This window comes from Pinus tabuliformis, chromosome 6, assembly GCF_031772625.1.
Source record: "Pinus tabuliformis cultivar Carrire ecotype Pingquan chromosome 6, CPIR1, whole genome shotgun sequence".
Classification (NCBI taxonomy): domain Eukaryota; kingdom Viridiplantae; phylum Streptophyta; class Pinopsida; order Pinales; family Pinaceae; genus Pinus; species Pinus tabuliformis.
The window spans coordinates 1,733,245,601-1,733,267,774 of record NC_142292.1 but is presented as its reverse complement, the minus strand read 5'-3'; the positions used below and the strand labels follow the sequence as shown (position 1 = coordinate 1,733,267,774).

Here is a 22,174-nt window from a genome sequence, read left to right as displayed (position 1 = left end):
TTAACACAAACGGATTGCGTAGGGACTCGTGCCAGATGGGTGACCAAGATTCAGGAATACAATCTGGAGATTAGGCCAACCAGGCTTGTTAACGGCCAGGGATTATCCAAAATGTTGACAGACAGAAATTAATGAAAAGGCATTGGAGTTAGTTTTCCAGAATGATGTAGTCGAAGTTTCCTTTTCCCTCGAGCTTCAGAGGTTGGGAGGGATCGAATGGTATAAAGATATTATTTATTATTTGAAAAATCTCACGTGTCCAGACCACCTGGAGGCTCACAAAAGGAGGGCTCTTAGACTAAAGGCATCCAAGTATTGTATTTTAAAGGATGGCCTTGGATGGAGGAATCCGTAAGGAATAATATATTCAGACGCATAGATGAGACTGAAGCTAAGAGACTTGTCACTGAGTTCCATGCAAGGTTTTGTGGTGGTCATTTTGCAGCAAAAACCACTGCCCAAAAAATTTCGTGTCGGATATTATTAACCCACTATCTTTGCGGATGTGCATAAGTTTGTCAAAAGTTGCCAGGAATGTCAGCTTTTCATTGGAAAGCAAAAATTAGCAGCTTTTCCCCTGCAACTGGTTGTAGTCGAGGCCCCTTTTCAGCATTGGGGAGTGCACTTCATTGGTAAATTCAATCAGAATTCTAGTAATGGCTATTCATGGATTTTGACAGCACCAGAGTATTTCACGAAGTGGGTTGAGGCCACTCCAACAAAGCATGCCACTAAAAAAGTTGCCATGGATTTTATTGAAAATCAAATCATTACTCGGTTTGGTGTTGCAGCTAAAATTACTACAGACAATGCCAAGGCTTTCAGTTCTTCCAAGTTCTCATCTTTTTGTTTCAAGTATGGCATTATTCTATCTCATTCTTCAAACTATTATCCTCGGGGTAATGGACTTGCAGAATCAAGCACCAGGAATCTGATAACCATTATCAAGAAGATTGTGGGAGATAACAAGCAATCTTGGGATAGCAAGATCAAGTATGCATTATGGGCTGACAAAATCACAAAAAAAGGGCTACTGGGAAGAGTCCTTTTGAACTGGTTTATGGTCTAGATGTGACTTTACTTGTTCATCTCAAGCTTCTAGCTTATCAGCTTCTTCAACACTTCACTGATGATAAAGACACGATGCAGCAAAGAATTGATCAAATTATGGCACTTGACAAGGCTCCCAAGAATGCCTTTGATAACCTTTGTAGAAGTCAGGCCAAAATAAAGGATAATTTTGACAAATCATCTCGAAACAAATCTTTATAGGTTGGAGATATGGTATTGTTATGGGATCGTAAAAACGAGAAGCTTGGCAATCATGGAAAGTTCGACAACTTGCGGCTTGGGCATTACATTATCAAAAGAATTGTTGGAACAAATTCTTTCCATCTAAGTACTTTGGAAGGCAATCCTTTGGAACTACCAACAAACGGACAAATGCTCAAGTTGTATTACAGGGATGACATCTGATGCCATAGGGCATCCTTTGTATTGTATCTCTAACCCTATTCTCTTATATAGGATTTTATTTCTATCATTAGTTAGTTTTTTTTCAAGGATTTTATGTCTTTATGCTTCATATGTTAGAATAGGATTTCTATTCTAGCAAATGATCTATATTGATGATGTATACATGATGATTTTGATTTTGAGTGGATATCTATCTAATGTTGATTTTTTTTCTTGGATACAGGATTATGAATTCTCACATTCCTTCGAGTGCGGCAATGTGTCCCCAAGTAGAGTCAGATGTTGACCACACTTTGTCAACAATCTAAGAAGCAGAGTACAAGGAGGTGGACAAAATTTTTCGAAGATCAATATCATCATTCAGCGTCTAGTTGTATCTCTGTAAACCCAATTTCTGAAAAATTATTGTAAATGATACTAATATGACCATTAAGCCATGTATAACACCTAGGTAAGCCTATGATTTTTTATCATCCTAGGAAGTTTTTTAACCTCCTTGAATTATATTTATTTGTAAACAAGGATAATCGGTAAAGTTTTTCTTCCAGTTATAACCCCAAAGCTAAGGTGGAATTCATTGACAAGGTCTTAGGTGAGTCCTAGTGTTTATCGAGTCCATGTAAAAGTGTGTTTAGGAATGTTTTAGTGAATGGTTACTCATAGTTAGACACCATGGCTAAATTATTTTATTATAAACACACTTGGTTTCATACTAGATCATATTGTGTCGCAAAATTGGGTAGTGTATTGGGGGTCTATGTTTGAATGTGTTTTCCCCTTCTAAGGGTTGATATTGTAATGATTTGATGTAGAAAATTTTTTAGACCATGGCTAAAATATTTGAGGGTGAAAAAATAATTAATCCCCTCTAGAGTCAATCAATTAATTTTTCTGACAAAATTAAATAAAAATCCTAAGCCAAAAAATTAATTAATTTGAGAGAAAATAAATTCTCTCCAAGTGGAAAATAATCAAAAATTCGTGGGTCAAAAAGGAAATAATTTTTTAAAGTCCTCCATCAAGGGAAATATGGATTTTTTAAGAAAATTTGACCCCTTGGACCTTGGTGGTTAAGTCAAAGTCAAATTTTTTAGGATATTGGTCCAAAATATTAATTTTTGGATTAATAAAAAATGGATTTTGAGAAATTTGAGTTTTTCCTCAAAAATAAAAAATCAACAGTGGAGATTAAAAGAAGATCAAGTTATTTTCAACAGATGATATTATTTTGATAAGGATTAAGCCAACTAGCCGTTATTTCCACTTGGAGGGATTTATTTCTCTCTCATTTTCTATATAAGGAAGCTACTAAGCTCCTCTTGTCATCTTTGAGTCTAGATAGTCTTGAAAATCATTTGTAATTGAGCAAAGCTCTGCTGGATATTTTTTGCACTTAATAAAAAGTCTTTGGGGTTCAATTCAAGGTGTATCTCATTTGTTGATCTATGGTATGTGTTGGATGTTTATTTGATATGCTTTGAGCTACAATATTGTTGATTATTTTTCAATTGTTGCACGACGGAACATCTATTGGTACAGGTATCTTGCCTTAGGTGTTGGGTGAGAGTAAATACTCTAGATCTAGTGAAGTTTGGAAGCTATCTCTGGGCTTATAGATCTATTGTATGTATCAAGCCCCTCTTGTTTAATAATCTATCGTTGGAAGTGCATTGTTACAGGTTGCTCCAGCCCTTGGCCTCCAAGTTCATAGACTGTGAGGGGATCACACCCTTGTTTGGCTCCAAGTCTTAATCTAACGATTTTTCTATGCAAGAGGGTTTTGCCATCACACAAAAGTTTTAAAATTCTATTTTCTCAAAAATATTTCAAGTTCATTACTAGGGTTTTAATGATTTAATCTGATAATAAGAGCAAATATTTTAATTTTATAAATATTGTGAATATTTGTAAATAAATCTAACCCTTGTTTATTTTTGAAGTTTTGAAAATAATTATTAGTGTTTTGGGGTTTTATTCCAATTTTTGTATATATTGGGCTCTTGGTTTTTCTTCTTTTCATTTATGTAGGTGATAGCTCAAGGGTTTGAAGCAGCTATTATGTTTTGAACTATTCATTCAAGAGAAGGAGGTTGATCTAGACCCTAGAGGGTAAGATCTGTTGAAAAGTAACTAGGTTCGGTCTTCATAGTGACATGTGCAATTGTGATTTTATGTAATTGATGACGAGAAGAAAAATAAGATTATTATTGTAATGTTTGTCTCATGGGTTTCATGAGCAAGGAATTTTATTTTTAGTGATGGCTCCCATTGTGAACCTTTAGGATTTGTCATCTAGTCATAAAAGTCAAAGAGAATCAATATCATGTATGAAAAACCCTTCTTGGGCATGTTACAAATGTATATGAGTCTATAGGATTGTCAAGTAGCCCTCCAAGACAAGCACAAGTTATCCCTCTTCAAGTCAGCCTCAAGATGAAATGAAGAACTCATGTCGGCTTCACCTAAAATGGAGACACAACTGTTCAAACTATCATGTCGGCTAATATACATCGACAAACTACTATAAATAGGCAACTCGGACTATTTCACAGTCAAGCAGTTCGGATCACCTATGAAATTCGGATGGCTAATTACAGAGATAAGTTCGGTGAGAAGCTCAGATAAGGATACAAGAACTAGGGCTAATCACAAAGATAAGTTCAGATAGGATTACAAAGATAATTTCGGTAAAGAAGACTTTGTATGGAAAGGAATCTCATGTCTACAGGTTAAAGAAGACTTTGTATGGACTCAAGCAAGATTCAAGAGCTTGGTATGCTCGTATTGACAGTTATTTGATGAGGTTGGGATTTACCAAGAGTAATGTTGATCCAAACCTTTATTTTAAGGTTGTAAAGAATGCACCTATGATCATATTACTTTATGTTGATGACTTGTTTTTTACGGGTGTTGAGCCTCTTATTATTCAGTGCAAGAAGTAATTGGCTTCTGAGCTTGACATGAACGATCTTGGGTTGATGCATTATTACTTAGGACTAGAAGTATGGTCGAAACCTAGAAAAGTCTTCCTTGGTCAAGAAAAGTATGTGATTGAGATCCTTCAAAAATTTGGAATCATGGATTCTAAATCCATGGCTACTCCCATGGTGACAAACTTGAAGAAGTTAAGAGGCCCTGAATCCAATTTGGTAGATCCATCTATGTAACAACAATTGATTGGTTGGCTTATGTATTTAGTTAACACCAGGCCGGACATCTGCTTTGTTGTGAACACCTTGAGTCAGTTCCAGGTAAAGCTAAGACGAGAATTGGATTGCAGCAAAGCACATTCTGAGATATATATGAGGTATTTGTGAACTATGTCTTAAGATATGTTGCAAACAAGGATGTACAGCTTCTGGGATATACATGTAGATTGGGTTGGAAGTGCTAAGGATAGGAAAAGTACCTCAGGAGTATGCTTCAATCTGGGCTCCATTATGATATCTTAGATGAGCAGAAAGCATAGGTCGGTTGCACTCAGCACTGCAAACACAAAGTACATCACAGCTAATGAGGCTTGTACTGAAGCAGTATGGCTCCAGATGTTGTTTGCAGGACTATTCGACCAAGAGTTGGAACCAGCGGTGATACACTGTGACAATCAAAGTTGTGTGAAGCTTTCAGAGAATCTCGTGTTCCATGACAGGTCAAAGCATGTTGATATCAAGTACCACTATATCCGTGACATGGTTGGGTAAATCTCCACTGATGAGTATACAGTTGATATTTTGACAACGTCGTTGCCCCGAGAGAAGTTTTTGTGCTTCAAAGACAAGTTAGGGCTTATGGAGATTACCCCTCTCGTTGAGAGGAAGTGTTGATATGTCACCAGCATGGATGGACATTCTCTTGGAATGGGAGAATGGCCCGAGAGGCCCAAAGTGATCCCCGGGTAGGGTTGAGTGAGTGCCTCTCGGTGAAGAGACCCGATCACTCCCGAGAAGAGGGGTGAGTGAGGTCTGTTAGCATCAAGACTCAATCACTCCCCATGAGAGGGTTGAGTGAGGTCTTTCAGCATCAAGGCCTAGAGTGCTCTCCAGGAAGGTTGAGCGTGTACTCACCGAGACGGTTGAGCGAGTACTCATAAGGTGGTGGGTTGAATGAGTGCCTACTAGTACTCCTCAAGAGGGTTGAGTTTTAGCTTTTAGGACCGATCACTCTAGAGGAGTGCGTCCTAGTATGTTGATGGTGAGCCATGGGTTTGGCACCACCCTAGATATGACAACTAGCAGATGTTGATGATAGATTATGATGCAAACCTTGATGATGATTGCAGATAACCTTTTCTTAGAGAAATTTTTCAACTTGAGAACACCTATGATAGTGATTATGAATACCACCCTAGTTAAGAGGGAGTGTTGAATTTGTAACTATGGTCGGTCCTCATACTGTATATTTGGTCACTTGATGTACTTTTATTTATTGTTGTAAAGAATATTTTAAATGCTAGAGTCAAAAGAAAAAATTGTCTTGAGTCAAAGTCCCACTGCAACTTTTACAAGATGAAAAATTGAATTTTTGAATTGTAAGTTTTGGCTCCAAAATTTGTCAAGTCGGCCTCCCTCCAAGTCAAGTCGGTCGTGGCAGAAGACACACCCATTCGGCCAAGATAGATCACTATATAAAGGCAGTTCAACCTCCTCCACTTAGGCAATTTGTATCTCTCACGCAAGACAATTTCTGGGCAAGCAAGCGAAGGACAAGGAGGACGAATAGGACAAAGAAGAAGACGAATTGGCTCTCTTTCTCTCTCTCATCAACTTGCACGTGTGGATATATTCTCTCTCTCATAGTTCGCAATTCTTCTGGGCATTCTCTTGCAAGAGGGCAAAATTCTGGGAAACTACAATGGCCAAAATTTTGGGGAAACTGGCAGCTACAAGAGGGCCAAAATTTCTAGGTCAGAATAGGCAGAACAAATTTTTGAATCAAATTGGGAGGCTTGACTTGAAAGGGAAGACCAAGTTTGACCATAGGTTTAGGTGTGTCTCTTGTTGAAGAGAAGAATTTTTCTAATGAAAAGGGTCCTAAGCTTTTCCCCTTGGTGGGTTCTCCCCGAGTAAATCTTGTCTTCTCTTAGTGCATTGTGATCTCTACTATTCTATTGTTCTTGTATAGTTGAATTTTTAAAGTATAATTGTTGAAGGATATATTGGAATAATTTAAAAGAATATCTACATCAAAAGTAATTACCAGTGTTTCAGAAATATTGTGCTAGTCTATTTTGCACTTAGAAAATCAACACTAGTCAAGCTAGCCATTAGCATTCTATAGAAGATAAGCAACCCAAATTCTTCAAGGAAATTAAGAAAGGTCCCTCCAAGCTAGACATTGAGGCATAAAGTGATTAAGTTAGCCCCCAAGGGCTAAAGCAGGTAGAACAAGTTCAATTCAAAAGTTAAAATCAAACATTATTACTCAAAGAAGGCAGTCGTTGGAAGACTTTAGGGCAAAATAAGGAGGCCAAGTCTTGTTGGGGTAAGGATAAGCTCATCTCAAGCAAAATTAAGGAGACTTATGCATGAAGGAGAGCCCCCAAGGGCTATTTCAAATATTTCCAAACCAAATCAAAAGAGAATCCAAGGGAATGTTGCATTTTCAAGGCAAAACTATTTTTTCTATGTTTGACGTCACTTCATTTATTGAGGGTCTTATGTCCAACTTTTGAGCTTGAAAATCCATTCGCATACCTCATGGAAGTGCCTCAACTTATAGTATAGGTGTGGGACTTCATTTAAGGCATATTTTGAAGGATAATAAGCATTATTTGTGCCTTTATTGGGGTTAATTTTTAGGAGTTGTCCACCTTTTTGCTAGCCTTTGGAAGGACAAATGAAGTCATTGCACCATCAAAAGAGATCTAATTTTACAAGCGATCTAGCCATGAAGAAACATGTCGGACATTTGGTCATTAAGAATCAAAACAGCCCTTCTTGGCCCCTTTGTTGTAGCATGTTGCCTCTTTTGGGGTTTTGTCAAACGTAAAATTTGAAAAACAATTTTCTTAACTTAGCCTCCAAGCTTTTGTGGATGGCAAGTTACCTGTTTTTTGGGAGACCAAGGAGGACATTTTGAAGAGCCTCATCTATAAATAAGGCCTTCTCCTCCTTGGAAAATCATTGTAAACTTGTTGAACTATCAAAAATGTGAATTCTTTTCATGAGACAAAAGGGTGTACACATGAATTCTCTTCTTTTGTTTGGTTGATCAAATATTTTTCAAAGGAAATTTTTGGAGCAGCACAAAGTTACTACAAGGCTAAGCTAATTGATCGAAGAAATCCTGGAGAAGGAGGTCTAGTGTTTATCTCACATCTTTGAATTCATTCAAGTTATTGTTGTACTCTATTGGGACATGATTAGCTCTCCCCTCTAGAGGTAAATATTCTTATCTTCAATCATTCTTAGTTCTTTGGTTGGAGGATTCTCTTCTTGGAAGGCCCTCCTAGTAAAATTTTGGTTCCAATTCTTCTCTTGTTTTGATGCTAGGGTTGTATCCCTTGTGTTTCACCTAGCATTCCAAAACCTTAAGCCTTGAGATACCAAGTCAAGAGAGGGACATAATTCGCTGTCTTTGACTCTTGTGGAAGAAGGATTATATCCTTATTCCAGCAATTTGCAATCACCTCATTCACAATATTATATCTCAATTTTTCTTGTATTTTTTTTGTAGCTACCCCTAAATATAAAAATGCCTAAAATTTTATATTTCTATAAAATTCAAAAAATATATTCTATAAAATATCCAAAAAAATATCTAATAGTGAGTTTCTTCACTCAATTGTGGTTATGTTGCATTTATTGGTTATATCTTCAGAAAAATTACCACAAAACTTATGAGTCATGGAAGCCCTAAGCCCTAAGGTTGTACAACGTCCTTCTATTTGCATTATATTGTTATTCTAACCATATTCCCAAGTGTTTTAAGTCTAATTACAGGTGCTGGAAATAATCTACAACAATTGGAAGTATTTGGACGCAAACTCTTGCCTTGGGATACATGAAAGATAAAGCTAAATCTTTTGTATCCACTTAGATTGATCTAAACAAGTTTTTCATTGATTAATTATTTCTATTAGAACATATATTAGATGCCCAATGTGAATTGCAAGTCTGATTATTATTCATGGTCAAGTCAAGTTTTAGCCCTCGTGGTTGTGGGCTAATTTCTGGGTAGTCATATTGCAGATTTAATATCTTTCAAACTAATTATCTAAATTTAGTGTTCTTGAGCTCACTGAAAATCTCTTTGATAGTACCAACATCTTTTAAAAAAATCCTTGAGTATTGGGTTCACTAAAGGTTAGTTTTAGGCCCCTAAAGTGGCCATATGCTTGTTGGTTTGCTGCACTCTTCAAAAAATTTGAAGTTACTGCTCTGAACAGCAAGTATTTTTTGTCTTATTACAGCCATATACAACAGGTATAACAGCTATATTTAACATTCTATAGTGGCAAGAAGTCATTAAACTCAATTTGTGGTGTTTCTAATTCATCTTTCTAGCATATTGAGTATTTTTCCATTGCTGGTCTGCATCACTAACTGGTTGTTACATCATTAATCCTAGTGAATTTTCTGTTACTATACTAAAACCTACCTCTTCCATCCGCTTGAAATACGCATTGGTCTACTAATTTGTTGGTTGAGTTATTGCGTGTGGGGATACTACCCGTGGCTTTTAGTGGGAGTTGGTGTTGAAATTTCTAAGTCTGACACATTAGAAATCCCTACTGCATTATCTGGTTTATTTCATCTAATTGCTTATTCCTTCACAAGTTATTTAACCATATAAATACTAAAAATAAACACAAATGCGGTCTCAACTCATATACAGATCATCAACTGAAATAATAGACAAACACACAAGGGACACCGTTATTTTTGGACAATCGTCCTCAGAAAAAACCAATGTGGGAAAACCGGTGCAGCAGTTCTGAGGGTTTTATTATTAAGCAGCTTTCTTGAGTACAACTAGGGTGCCAAACTGGCTCACCCAACAAAGATTTCTACACGGCAGTAATACCTCTTCTCGGAAGCAAATATTCAGCTTCTCAGTACTAGTTTGCCACACGAAAATCCTTCTAGTACTTCTCCAAGTCTCTGTGTTAGCCCTACTAGCCTCTGTGTAGCTCTGGAACCCTCTGCGTCAGCCTTCTGCCTCTCTGTGTTAGTTCTCTGGCCTTCTGCGTCACCCACGCAAGCCCCTCAGTCTCTAGATGTCTCTGCGTGGCTCCTGCTGGCTCTGCATAGCCTCCTCAATCACTGCACTGGCCCTCTGGCACTATCTCTACCTCTCTGCTATGTACTCACTGCCCCTCGCTACAACTCAGATCACTTGTTCGAATTTTCTCAACAAACCCCTCTCCAAAAAATCGAATTGACTGATCAATCTTGGTGTATCTCCAACTGACCCTCAAGCCTCCTTTTATACTTTTCCTGTTGAGTCTTCAATGATCGAGATTAAGTCTCTAATCAACGGCTAAGATTAGAGTTGGCTTGATCCATGTCATTTCAAACATTCTCATCCAGTTTTATATTAATACCCATTAATATTTTAATTTTCCTAAGTTTAGACTTAGGAACCCCATTAAAAATATTAATTATTTTAATATCTCTCTAACCGGGTGGAATTTCCCCAAACCATTTCTAGGTCTTGGAGATCTCATGTGCTTTAACCTCTCCACCAATTTTCATGGCTAGAGCACATCCAATGCTACCAGAAATCAACACTCCCTCTTAGCGAGGAATGTGCTCTAGTAATGCTCCACCATTGAACATCACACTGATCCTCTAGCACCAGTACCTGTGTTGATGCTTGGCCTGCTGCCCAACATCCACTGCACTGTTGCCTTTTGTATTGTTGCCCATGGCTCTGCCACTGCCACTGCTACATCTGTACTGCAGCTCCCTCTCAACATGTTGCATTGTGTTGCCCATAGCACTACCACTGCTAACTGCTGCACTACAACTCAGTTACTGAGAAGTAATTGATCTACCCAACTACTGACATCCTTGTCAATCTAGAAGCCCCATGATGTTGAATCTACCTCTGTTGTTATCCTGTGATCCCTTTGCTACCTATACGCTGCTACAACACCTTTGTGCCTCTTGCACTGCTGCAGCCTACCTCTGTGCCTCTCTGCACTGTTGCAACCATCTTTGTGCCTCTCGCACTACTGCAACCAACTTTGTGCCTCTCACACTGCTACAACCTCCACTGCGCTACTACATACCTCTGCACTCTAGCATTGCCTTGTCGCTCCATCTGCATCTCGCTTCTACCGACATCAATCATCCTGCTACTACCATTCGAGGCTCCCGTAGCCAGATATGATCCAAGAGTTTGGGTACCTCAAGGATCTTGCCCCTCATCTTCTATAGTCCTCCTGACTATAGCTCGATGTCACCCCACCTCTTCTCTAGAGGTGCATGAGCACTCATGGCACAATCGTCATATGTCTCGACTTCTTTCTCCGTCTTAGCCGGAGTTTCCTTAGAGTCAGAAGCCTCTCCCTTATTCTTCTTCCTGGGACACTGGGTTGCATAATGACCCAGCACCCCACAATGGAAGCACTTTACCTTGGAGATGTCCTTCTTCTTCCTCTTCCCCTATTGTCCCACAGATGCTAGAGCCGCATCCTCTTCCTCCTCTTTCATGATTCAACCTCCTTTGTTGCTACTGCCCGACTTGGTCAACCATCTAATCTCTTCTTAGTGAAGAGCTGCCCACATCTCTTCCCATCCTAGAAGATCAGCTCTGCCCAAAATGCTTTGGACAAATGTCTCCCAATCCTCGGAGACATTCAGGGCAGTCCTCACCATGAACTCTTGATCCTGTATGGCCTCTATGTAAGTAAGTTGGCCCCGAATCTCTTGCAACCTGTTGAGTTATAGATCTATTTGCTCCCCCTTCTGCATCTGATACGACCGCAGTTGATTCTCCAACAGCATCTTCCTCCACACTGAAGTGCCCTGATACGATGTCGTCAAGGTATCCCACATCTCCTTTGTCATGTTCTTCTCGACAATATGTAGTATTACATGATCCTTGACCCCATCAAGGATTATGCACTTTTCCTTCGCCATTGCATCCTCATACCTTTCATTATCAGCTGGGTCGACTGGGATAGCCACAGTTCTCAAGGCGAAGCCCTTGATGCGATGTTTATCTAGAACAGACAGGATCCTGGCCTTCTAGATGACAAAGTTGGAGGCCCGTCCAACCTGTCCTGATCCCTCAGTCAGTTCATTGTCATCTCCACTCTTCTACTGGACTCCCTCTGAATCTCGACTTCTCTCCTGGAAGTTCTCTCCTAGACTCCCTCTGAGTCTCGACTTCCCTCCTGGAAGTTCTCTCCTAGACTCCCTCTGAGTCTCGACTTCCATCCTGGAAATCTTCCCGCAAACTGTCGATTCGCTCCTCTTTGATGCTACCACAAATCAACAGTTGGACTAAAGTGAGAGAAATGTGTTGAGGCGACATTAGGTGGATTTGTAATAATGTTTACCATGTAGTAGTCTTGGTCAAACCTTGCCAACATTGTTAAATTGAGCAGTAACACCTCTAAGGGGAAAGCCTCCAACTACAAAATCAACTATAGCAATTAATAGAGTGTGTTGTCGCACAAAGTGTCCAGGCACTGCGACAACGCTCAGAGTAAGGGTTGTCACTCTAATCCTTACTCACTCCGTTTAGACTCTCTCCTAGACAAGTCAAGGGGGGTAGTCCCTAAGGTGAATGAATGAGAATAGCCTGTGGAACACAGGCTCTAGGAGACTTGAAGATGGAAAACCTGATGAATTTAGGACAAATCTTGGTTAACTGAGATGAATAGATTAAACACAAGACACATCCACAGGATAGAAATGATTATAGACCAGTGCCTTCGTATTCGATTAACCATAGATTAAGTAAAAACAAGTTATCCAAAGCAATTTACAAATGTGACGAATAGTGACAATCATGAACGATTAAATGTAAACGCCCAAAACTCTATCATGCAAGAGATTCCAAATTTAAAATGATTTTCATTAATGACCCAGATCTAGAATTAATTAACTTTTTCTTATAGCCAATATAATTAAAAAAAAACATTAGTCGCACTTGACAATAGAGAAATTACTTACCACGAAAAGACACCAACGAACTTTAGATGAACAATTTAATTATTCCTTAGAAAATTAATTTAATGTGGTAAAATGAAGAAACTAAATTTTTAATGTGACAAAAGTAAATTAGAAGGGTTAATAAATCAAAATTTTAATGGGCCATGGGCCACGTTAAAATTTTTAATATATTAGCGCAAATCCTCTTTTAATTTAATTCTTTAAAAAACTCAAGTCTCAAAATGAAGATTTTTTTAACTTTAGATTTTTTTAGATTTTAAATTTTTTAATCTTTTAGGTTTTTTAAATGTAAATCAAAATCATGTTAAAAAAAAAAAAAAATTGAAAAAATGTAAAACAAAAAATCAAATCGAAAATAAAAAATAAAAAAAAAGAGAAATCAAAGAATCATAAGTAAAAAACAAAATTAAATGAAATCAAAACAAAAAATATAAAAGTCATCAATAAATAAAATAAAACAAATCAAAATCAATACAAAGTCAAATCTCAAATTAAAACGAAAACACACTAACCCTAAATAAAAAAAAAAGGAAAGAGAGTCGAATGAGAGTGATTTGTTTGTTTGATGTGTGCAGGTCGAAGAGGCTCGATGGTGGCAGAAGGAAGGAGCTGCAGGTATGGAGGGTGGGGCAACGGAGAAGCAAGGAAGGGAGCCACGAATCTGGAGGGGAAGAATGGCAGCGGGAGGACAAACGCATGAGGGAAGATATGATGTAGCGAGCAAAAGAACAAACCAAGGGGTCACGGATTTGAAGAATAAAGCAACAGAAAGCTGCGTTTGAGGGAGCTGAGAGATGGAGAGATAAGGGAAAGCAAGGGGGAGCATAAGGCTTGGAGATGGATGCTTGGACGCAGGTGGAGGAATGGAGCTGCGGGGTTGACAGGTTGCAGATCAAGGTTTAAATGCAAAAATATGAACATTAGCATCCAACAAACCAAAACGCATGCAGAGAGAGATAGGGAGGATGGAAATGGAAAATCCCAGGCAACGATGGAGAGAATGCAGTAAGGACAAGGAGCTGCAGCAGGATTCTCTCACAAAAATTTTCGAAAATTTTTTACAGCAAGAAGAAAAACCCAGAAAGCAGTTCCAGGTAGCCAATGGTAGCCTCAAGAAACCCAAAATAAACCTAGAAAATCGAATTCCACATCAATATATTTTTATGCTTTAGATTTAGCCTTGAAACCCTCATGAAAAATTCCAGATCTCAAAATTTTAAACCCCTGGACTGTAATAAAATTGAATAATATCCCTGCAAAATTATGTTGATAAACTCCAGAGATCCAGATCTTACCCTCCAGGGCCTAGATCTGTTCTCTACACAAATTTCCACATTAGGTCTATAGCTGCACGACAACAAGAAAACACCCAAACGTTATGTAGAATGATAAAAACTAAAACCCAGACAAAAAAAAAAACAAAAACAAAACAAAACAAAAACAAAAAACCATGTTAGAAAAATTATTACAAAAAAAAAAATCTCATCCATTGAAATATTGTAAATTATTACAAAAAAAATAATTTTCTTTTAATCTCATCCATCGAAATAATAAATTCTTGAGGAAATTCGAATTTTTCAATTAAATGTATTTAATTAACTCAAAAATAAAAATTTTGAGTTAATTTCCTCAAAAATTCGACTTTAACTTAACCCCAGGGACCAAAGGCTTAAAATTTACCAAAATAATTAATTTACCTTAGTCCCATGACCTTTTAAATTTTGAATTTTAAGGACTGACGAATTTTGCCTTTGGAGATTTTAAATTTACCTAGAACCTAGAATTAATTAAATTTCTGGCTTAGGATTTTAGTTCATTTTTTCCTTGAAAATTTAATTAATTAACTTATGAGGGGATAAATTATTTTTCCAACCCTCAAGATACTTTATATTATTTTACGTCATAAGGGAGGAAAACCCATTTGTAATAGACCCTCACAGATTACCCATTTCTGCGACACAAATATAATCCTATAGACCAAGCAATTTGTAATAAAATAACCTAACCAAATAGTTAGGATTATTCCCAAATCAGTTTTACATAGACTCTATCTATAACACTAGAACTCGCCTAAGATCCCAGTGACAAAATTCATTCCAGCTTTGGAGTAACACTGAAGGAAAACTCTGCCGACCATCCGAGAATGAATCGGTGAGACAAAACACCTCCCAGAGTGTAGATCGTCACCAAAAAAAGTAGGTTTACCTAGGTTGTTACATACATGACATGGTTCTGCTGAGATTATTTACATCATATACATACAGAATGGGTTTACATTATAACATCATAATCAGGCTGATGATGATAGCTGAACGGCACAGACACATCGATCAAGCACTATCCCTTTGTGAAAAAAGGGGGTGTATTGCTATGGGTCGTTGACACGTAGTGGTCAACAAAGTGGAAAACCCTTACCAAGGAACTTTGGACTCTAGAGTATGGCCTAGCAAATAGGATTAAACTTACCCCAAACCAAGAAAGGAGAGTGTGAGAGTAGCCTCTAAACGTCCTACATTCAAGTGACAGAGTTGCCCTTCAAATGGATCGATATTTGTAGCCTTATGGAAGCCTTGAACAATCACAATAATGCCTTTAATCAAGTAGAAGAAATAACCAAGAAAGAACAGCTTCTAAGTCAAGAAACATTCACCACATAAATAAGCCCTTCACACCAAAAAATCTCCAATAAATATATTTCCATTAAACTCCAAAGAGAGGAGTGGTCTCACAATCCAACCATCAGTACAAATAACGCTATGTGGAAGAATGAACCTTGTCAGCTAAAAGGATAGTAAAATGGATAATGGCAAGCTCTTACTACACACCAGATTCAGATAGCCATACACGTAACATTTTAAAGGTTTCAGACCATGCAACATTATTGGGGGGGTTGAGACCTTTAAAATTTCAAGATCAGGAGAGCTCTGTTGTTGCGCGGATTGACACGACAATGCTCAGACCGGGGGCTGTCACTCTGATCCCCGATCCCTCAGTTTAAGCCTGTCTCCCGCGGCTAAGGGGGGTAGTCCCTGTGAGATGATGAGACCAACTGTCGACCAGTTGGTTGGGAGACACGAGATACGATATAAAAAGCACTAAAATGATTTGATTAATTGAGCAGACCAGTGCCTTAAGAGATTATTGTTAAAATGATTACTTGTTAGATATAGAAAAATAAACCGTGAACAACAATCATTTGTCATCAAAAGGTATCAGCGAAATCACATAACCAAACGATATCCAGCGACTGAGAATTTTGAAAAAAGATAAATGCTTTAAACCACCACGAGAATCCTAGACCATTAACTAGATATCATATTCGCATCTCGACTTGAAAAATTCAGATCTTAAGATATAACATGAAAAACAACTGAAACTGGCAAAAATGATTTTCCAAATTTTTTATGTGATAAAATGAAACGTAAAAACCCTAAACCCTAATAAAAACTGCATAAAGCAAAAAATTTGAAACCCTAGATCAGAGAAAATTGAAACCCTAAGACAACTGATTAATTTACAGATTTGGCCCCTTAACGGCCAGATTCAGCAATAAGAACGGAAATATTTTAAAGAACAGAAAATTTCAGATTTGTCACTGTGAAGAACTTCAGAAAATTTCTCATGCAAATCAAATAAATAAACCGAATGATAGACCCAGGATCAAATCCAACTGGGCTCAGCAAAAAATGCTTGCGGGAGTTGGCTGGTTCAGCCGAGAACTTCCCCGAACGCCCACAAAATTCCTTCAGAAAATGCTTTCTGCACAGCTCAAAACAACCGTCAACAAAGAGGGCAAAAATGCTGCTAGATCTCAAACAGTAATGGAGATACCTGCCATTACTTCAGAAACCCTAACAGCACCCAAACCCCAGCAAGTGAACAAGATACCTGTGCTCACAATACTCTATAAGAAGCTAATATTAATGGCTGAAAATAACATATGCAAAAAATGAAATGATCTCACAGCATTCCAAGAGAGTAACACCAGCAAGATATGGACCCCAAAGTCTTCCTTTATTAACCAGAAACAGATTTACAAGAGAGCTTCTTCAGTCTTAGACTCACAGATCGAATGATCTGAAATGACCACCTAAGACCCTATATAAAGGAAATGATCCCAACGGCTAGTTCGAATGATCCATGTAGAAATGATCTCGACCGTTGATGAGGATCAAGACATCTCTTGATCTCATCCGTCGATTTATTCACTTAAATTTTTTAATTTTTTTATTATTTATTATTTTATTTTATTTCTTAAATTTTTAAATTTTTAAATTTTTTTTATTATTTTTTTTTTATTTCATTTTTTTAAATTTTTAAATTTTTTATTATTTTTTATTTATTTCATTTTTAAAATTTTTTAATTTTTTAATTTTTTATTATTTTTTATTAAATTTTTAAATTTTTATTATTTATTATTTTATTTTATTTTTTAAAATTTTAAAATTTTTTTATTATTTATTATTTATTTCATTTTTTTAAATGGATCATCGAACTAAGCCTTTGGAAACATCACCTAGGACCTAGGACTTAGGACTCACGAGGGGATTTAAAACATTTTCAACCCTCAAGACACATTTCATGATGACTTTTTACAATTTACATCTCAAGGGGACAAACCCACCTAATACAAACCCTCATAAATCACCCAGTTCTGTGACACAACTATAATCTAGCAGATTAACACACTAGGATTCTCCTAAAGTTCTAATGACAAAATCCATCCCGGCTTTGGGGTCAGGTTTGAAGGAAAACTCTGCCGATCCATGGATCGGTGAGACAAAAAACCTTCCGGGACGTAGATTACCACTAGAAAGTTAGGTCCACCTAGGCAATACACATATGCGACTCATGTCTGCTAAGATTATTTACAATTCATACATGCAGACTGGGTTTACAATCAAAATGATCAAGCTGCTGATGACTGCAGGATGGCACGGAAACGCTGATCAGGTGCTGCCCCTTTTTGCAAAGAAAAAGGGGGGTGTACTGCATGGGTAGCTGACCAGTAGAGGTCAACATCTGGCTCTACTTGGGGACACGTTGTTGCTTGCAGGAATGTGAGAATCCAGAATCTGCATCCATACAACACAAAAATAAGTAGCGTCCATCCAAAAATCATCATATACTTTAAGCACAGGAAAGAAAAAAGCTCTTCATTTATTAACTATCTAAAGCAGAAATGAAAATGCGGAAAAACAAGGAGTAGGGTTAGAAATACGATACAAAAGATGCCCCATGGCATCAGATGTGTTCAATAAAGTGCATACTGAGCATTTGCCTGCTTTCAGGCAAATCTGTCGGCTGCTTGTCGGATGTACCATGTCCAATTTTGCATATGGTAGGACTCTTTCCTATCCGAAAATCAAGCTGCTCACGGCCGTCTGATGCATCAAATCTTCTTCTTATCTTCTTTCTCTTGCGCTTTTTCTTTCTGGCTGGTTGCATCACTGATGACCTGGTACTTTCCGTTTCAAAGCTATTAGATGAAGTATGTAAGATATGCGTGCTATGTCTTTCTTCATCTTGCATCTGATCTTTATCATTCTTAAGTCTGTCTGGATCACCCTCACTCAACCATCTTTCAATCGAATCAATAACCTCCTCATAATAAGATGGAGCTGGTTGCAACAAATGAGAAGGCTTCTGATCTGTTGATGTTACTTGGTTTCTTTCATCTTCCAATTGCTGAAACCTTTGAACCTGTATTCTAATAGCATCCATCTGACTAGAGTGTTCAACTTTTGTAGCACTGATTTGTCTGGCATGGTGTTCTTCCATGTCTTTTATTACTTTAACATTTCCTTCCTTTATGTTCATCAAGCAATGCTGTATGGAATTTATTTCTTCTCTGTGATTTGCTTGCATGTCAGCGAACTGATTGTTATGATTGAATGTCATGATAGTCATTTCCTCATCCATAGTGAATAACTTGTTTTGCATAGAGTCAATTTCCCTATCATGATCAGCTTTCATGGTCACCATATTTTCCTCTAAGACTGACAACCTGCTATGCATGTTTCCAATTTCTGTTTCATATTTAGTTTTTATGGCCTCAATTTCTTTAGCATGGTGACTTTGCGTGACCTCAATCTCCCTGTTATGTTTTTCCAGATGGGTGCATAAAGTTTTCACATCATTGACATAATTAGTTTGATTGATTTCCATATTTCTCACCAGCATCATTAGGTCTCGTATAATTTGCTTTTGCTTTTCTTTTTCATTGTCATTTGTCCCTGATTTTTCACTATCATGAACTTGATCTGCAATATTTCCAGTGGATGACACATTCTGACATGATGAATCGTCTTGGGATCTTTCAGCTGGACCTCTTATCAAATTACTTTCATTCTGTTGCACAATTTTAGAGGCAGAAGGCAAGCTGTTTGGATAACCATATCTATTTTTAAAAGCATCGACAATGTCTTCTAAAGAAGTGAAAGATTCCTTTGGAAAATTGTTAAACCAATTCAAAGCATCATCTTTTAAAGAAAGGACAAATAGACGCATTTTGATATCTTCATGATTGAATTGAGGGGATCTACAGTATATGGTCATGATGCGAGTAAACAAGACTATATGTCTTCTAACAGCGATTGGATCACCATCCGAGAAAATAGGTAACTTAGGAATGGCATTTTCCGGAAAATCATGGAGACGTTCAGTAAAACGACATGGCTTAAATGAATAATCCATGATGAATGATAAGTGATTAAAAGGATGATAGAACTAGATACCTGCTCAAGAAAATCAAGAGATGAAAACAGTGGAGTCGCCACTTGAACAATGAATCTGATTCTAGGATCCAAAAGGTAACCACAAGCAAATATGAGGAAAGCTTCTTGTCTGGGAAAAATGAGAAAGTGGAGTCGCCACCCAAACAAGAAACAAATCCAAGAGATGCTGCTGATATGGGACGAAAAGAAAATTTGAATCTGCCAGCTCAACTGAGAGATGAGAGATGAGAAGATAAATGTCGATGAAACTCCGAGAAAACAATTTCCCCGGCAACGACGCCAAAAAATGTTGTCGCGCGGATTGACACGACAACGCTCAGACCGGGGGCTGTCACTCTGATCCCCGATCCCTCCGTTTAAGCCTGTCTCCCGTGGCTAAGGGGGGTAGTCCCTGTGAGATGATGAGACCAACTGTCGACCAGTTGGTTGGGAGACACGAGATACGATATAAAAAGCACTAAAATGATTTGATTAATTGAGCAGACCAGTGCCTTAAGAGATTATTGTTAAAATGATTACTTGTTAGATATAGAAAAATAAACCGTGAACAACAATCATTTGTCATCAAAAGGTATCAGCGAAATCACATAACCAAACGATATCCAGCGACTGAGAATTTTGAAAAAAGATAAATGCTTTAAACCACCACGAGAATCCTAGACCATTAACTAGATATCATATTCGCATCTCGACTTGAAAAATTCAGATCTTAAGATATAACATGAAAAACAACTGAAACTGGCAAAAATGATTTTCCAAATTTTTTATGTGATAAAATGAAACCTAAAAACCCTAAACCCTAATAAAAACTGCATAAAGCAAAAAATTTGAAACCCTAGATCAGAGAAAATTGAAACCCGAAGACAACTGATTAATTTACAGATTTGGCCCCTTAACAGCCAGATTCAGCAATAAGAACGGAAATATTTTAAAGAACAGAAAATTTCAGATTTGTCACTGTGAAGAACTTCAGAAAATTTCTCATGCAAATCAAATAAATAAACCGAATGATAGACCCAGGATCAAATCCAACTAGGCTCAGCAAAAAATGCTTGCGGGAGTTGGCTGGTTCAGCCGAGAACTTCCCCGAACGCCCACAAAATTCCTTCAGAAAATGCTTTCTGCACAACTCAAAACAACCGTCAACAAAGAGGGCAAAAATGCTGCTAGATCTCAAACAGTAATGGAGATACCTGCCATTACTTCAGAAACCCTAACAGCACCCAAACCCCAGCAAGTGAACAAGATACCTGTGCTCACAATACTCTATAAGAAGCTAATATTAATGGCTGAAAATAACATATGCAAAAAATGAAATGATCTCACAGCATTCCAAGAGAGTAACACCAGCAAGATATGGACCCCAAAGTCTTCCTTTATTAACCAGAAACAGATTTACAAGAGAGCTTCTTCAGTCTTAGACTCACAGATCGAATGATCTGAAATGACCACCTAAGACCCTATATAAAGGAAATGATCCCAACGGCTAGTTCGAATGATCCATGTAGAAATGATCTCGACCGTTGATGAGGATCAAGACATCTCTTGATCTCATCCGTCGATTTATTCACTTAAATTTTTTAATTTTTTTATTATTTATTATTTTATTTTATTTCTTAAATTTTTAAATTTTTAAATTTTTTTTATTATTTTTTTTTTATTTCATTTTTTTAAATTTTTAAATTTTTTATTATTTTTTATTTATTTCATTTTTAAAATTTTTAAATTTTTAAATTTTTTATTATTTTTTATTAAATTTTTAAATTTTTATTATTTATTATTTTATTTTATTTTTTTAAAATTTTAAAATTTTTTTATTATTTATTATTTATTTCATTTTTTTAAATGGATCATCGAACTAAGCCTTTGGAAACATCACCTAGGACCTAGGACTTAGGACTCACGAGGGGATTTAAAACATTTTCAACCCTCAAGACACATTTCATGATGACTTTTTACAATTTACATCTCAAGGGGACAAACCCACCTAATACAAACCCTCATAAATCACCTAGTTCTGCGACACAACTATAATCTCGCAGATTAACACACTAGGATTCTCCTAAAGTTCTAATGACAAAATCCATCCCGGCTTTGGGGTCAGGTTTGAAGGAAAACTCTGCCGATCCATGGATCGGTGAGACAAAAAACCTTCCGGGACGTAGATTACCACTAGAAAGTTAGGTCCACCTAGGCAATACACATATGCGACTCATGTCTGCTAAGATTATTTACAATTCATACATGCAGACTGGGTTTACAATCAAAATGATCAAGCTGCTGATGACTGCAGGATGGCACGGAAACGCTGATCAGGTGCTGCCCCTTTTTGCAAAGAAAAAGGGGGGTGTACTGCATGGGTAGCTGACCAGTAGAGGTCAACAAGCTCAAAGGGACATTGACCTCTAGAAGGGGTTTGGCAACCTATCTTGACGGATCATCAATGGAAAATTGAAGAATCTGGCAGCTTGGGTCAAGGGACTTGACATCAATATCAATATGTATTGCAGATAATAACATACAGATGCCAATCAGATTGGCCTAATCCCTCCCTCTATGGTCAGGAAAATGACAGAAAATAAGAGGGTTTCCACACATGGGGAGATTTATGGGATAAGGACCTATGCATTTTGATATATCTTAAAGAGAAGCCAATCATACACAAAGGCTTCAGGCAATGGACAAGCAGGACCATACAGGTTTGTGCAAGATCATATCTGATACCAGGTTTTGGAAAATGAACAAGGCTATACAAGGACTCATATGAAAAGAAAGTGGTTCTAGAGAAAACATATTTTTGGCTACGAAATTAAAGAACTGTATGATAGGATC

The 22,174-nt window shown here is 37.3% G+C and overlaps 1 protein-coding gene across 4 annotated transcripts in view; it reads right to left on the bottom strand.

The window, feature by feature from the left end:
* Positions 1–22,174, bottom strand: part of LOC149265817 (omega-6 fatty acid desaturase, chloroplastic-like) — a 168,923-nt gene that overhangs the window by 70,648 nt on the left and 76,101 nt on the right. The gene's annotated exons all lie outside the window — the stretch shown is intronic.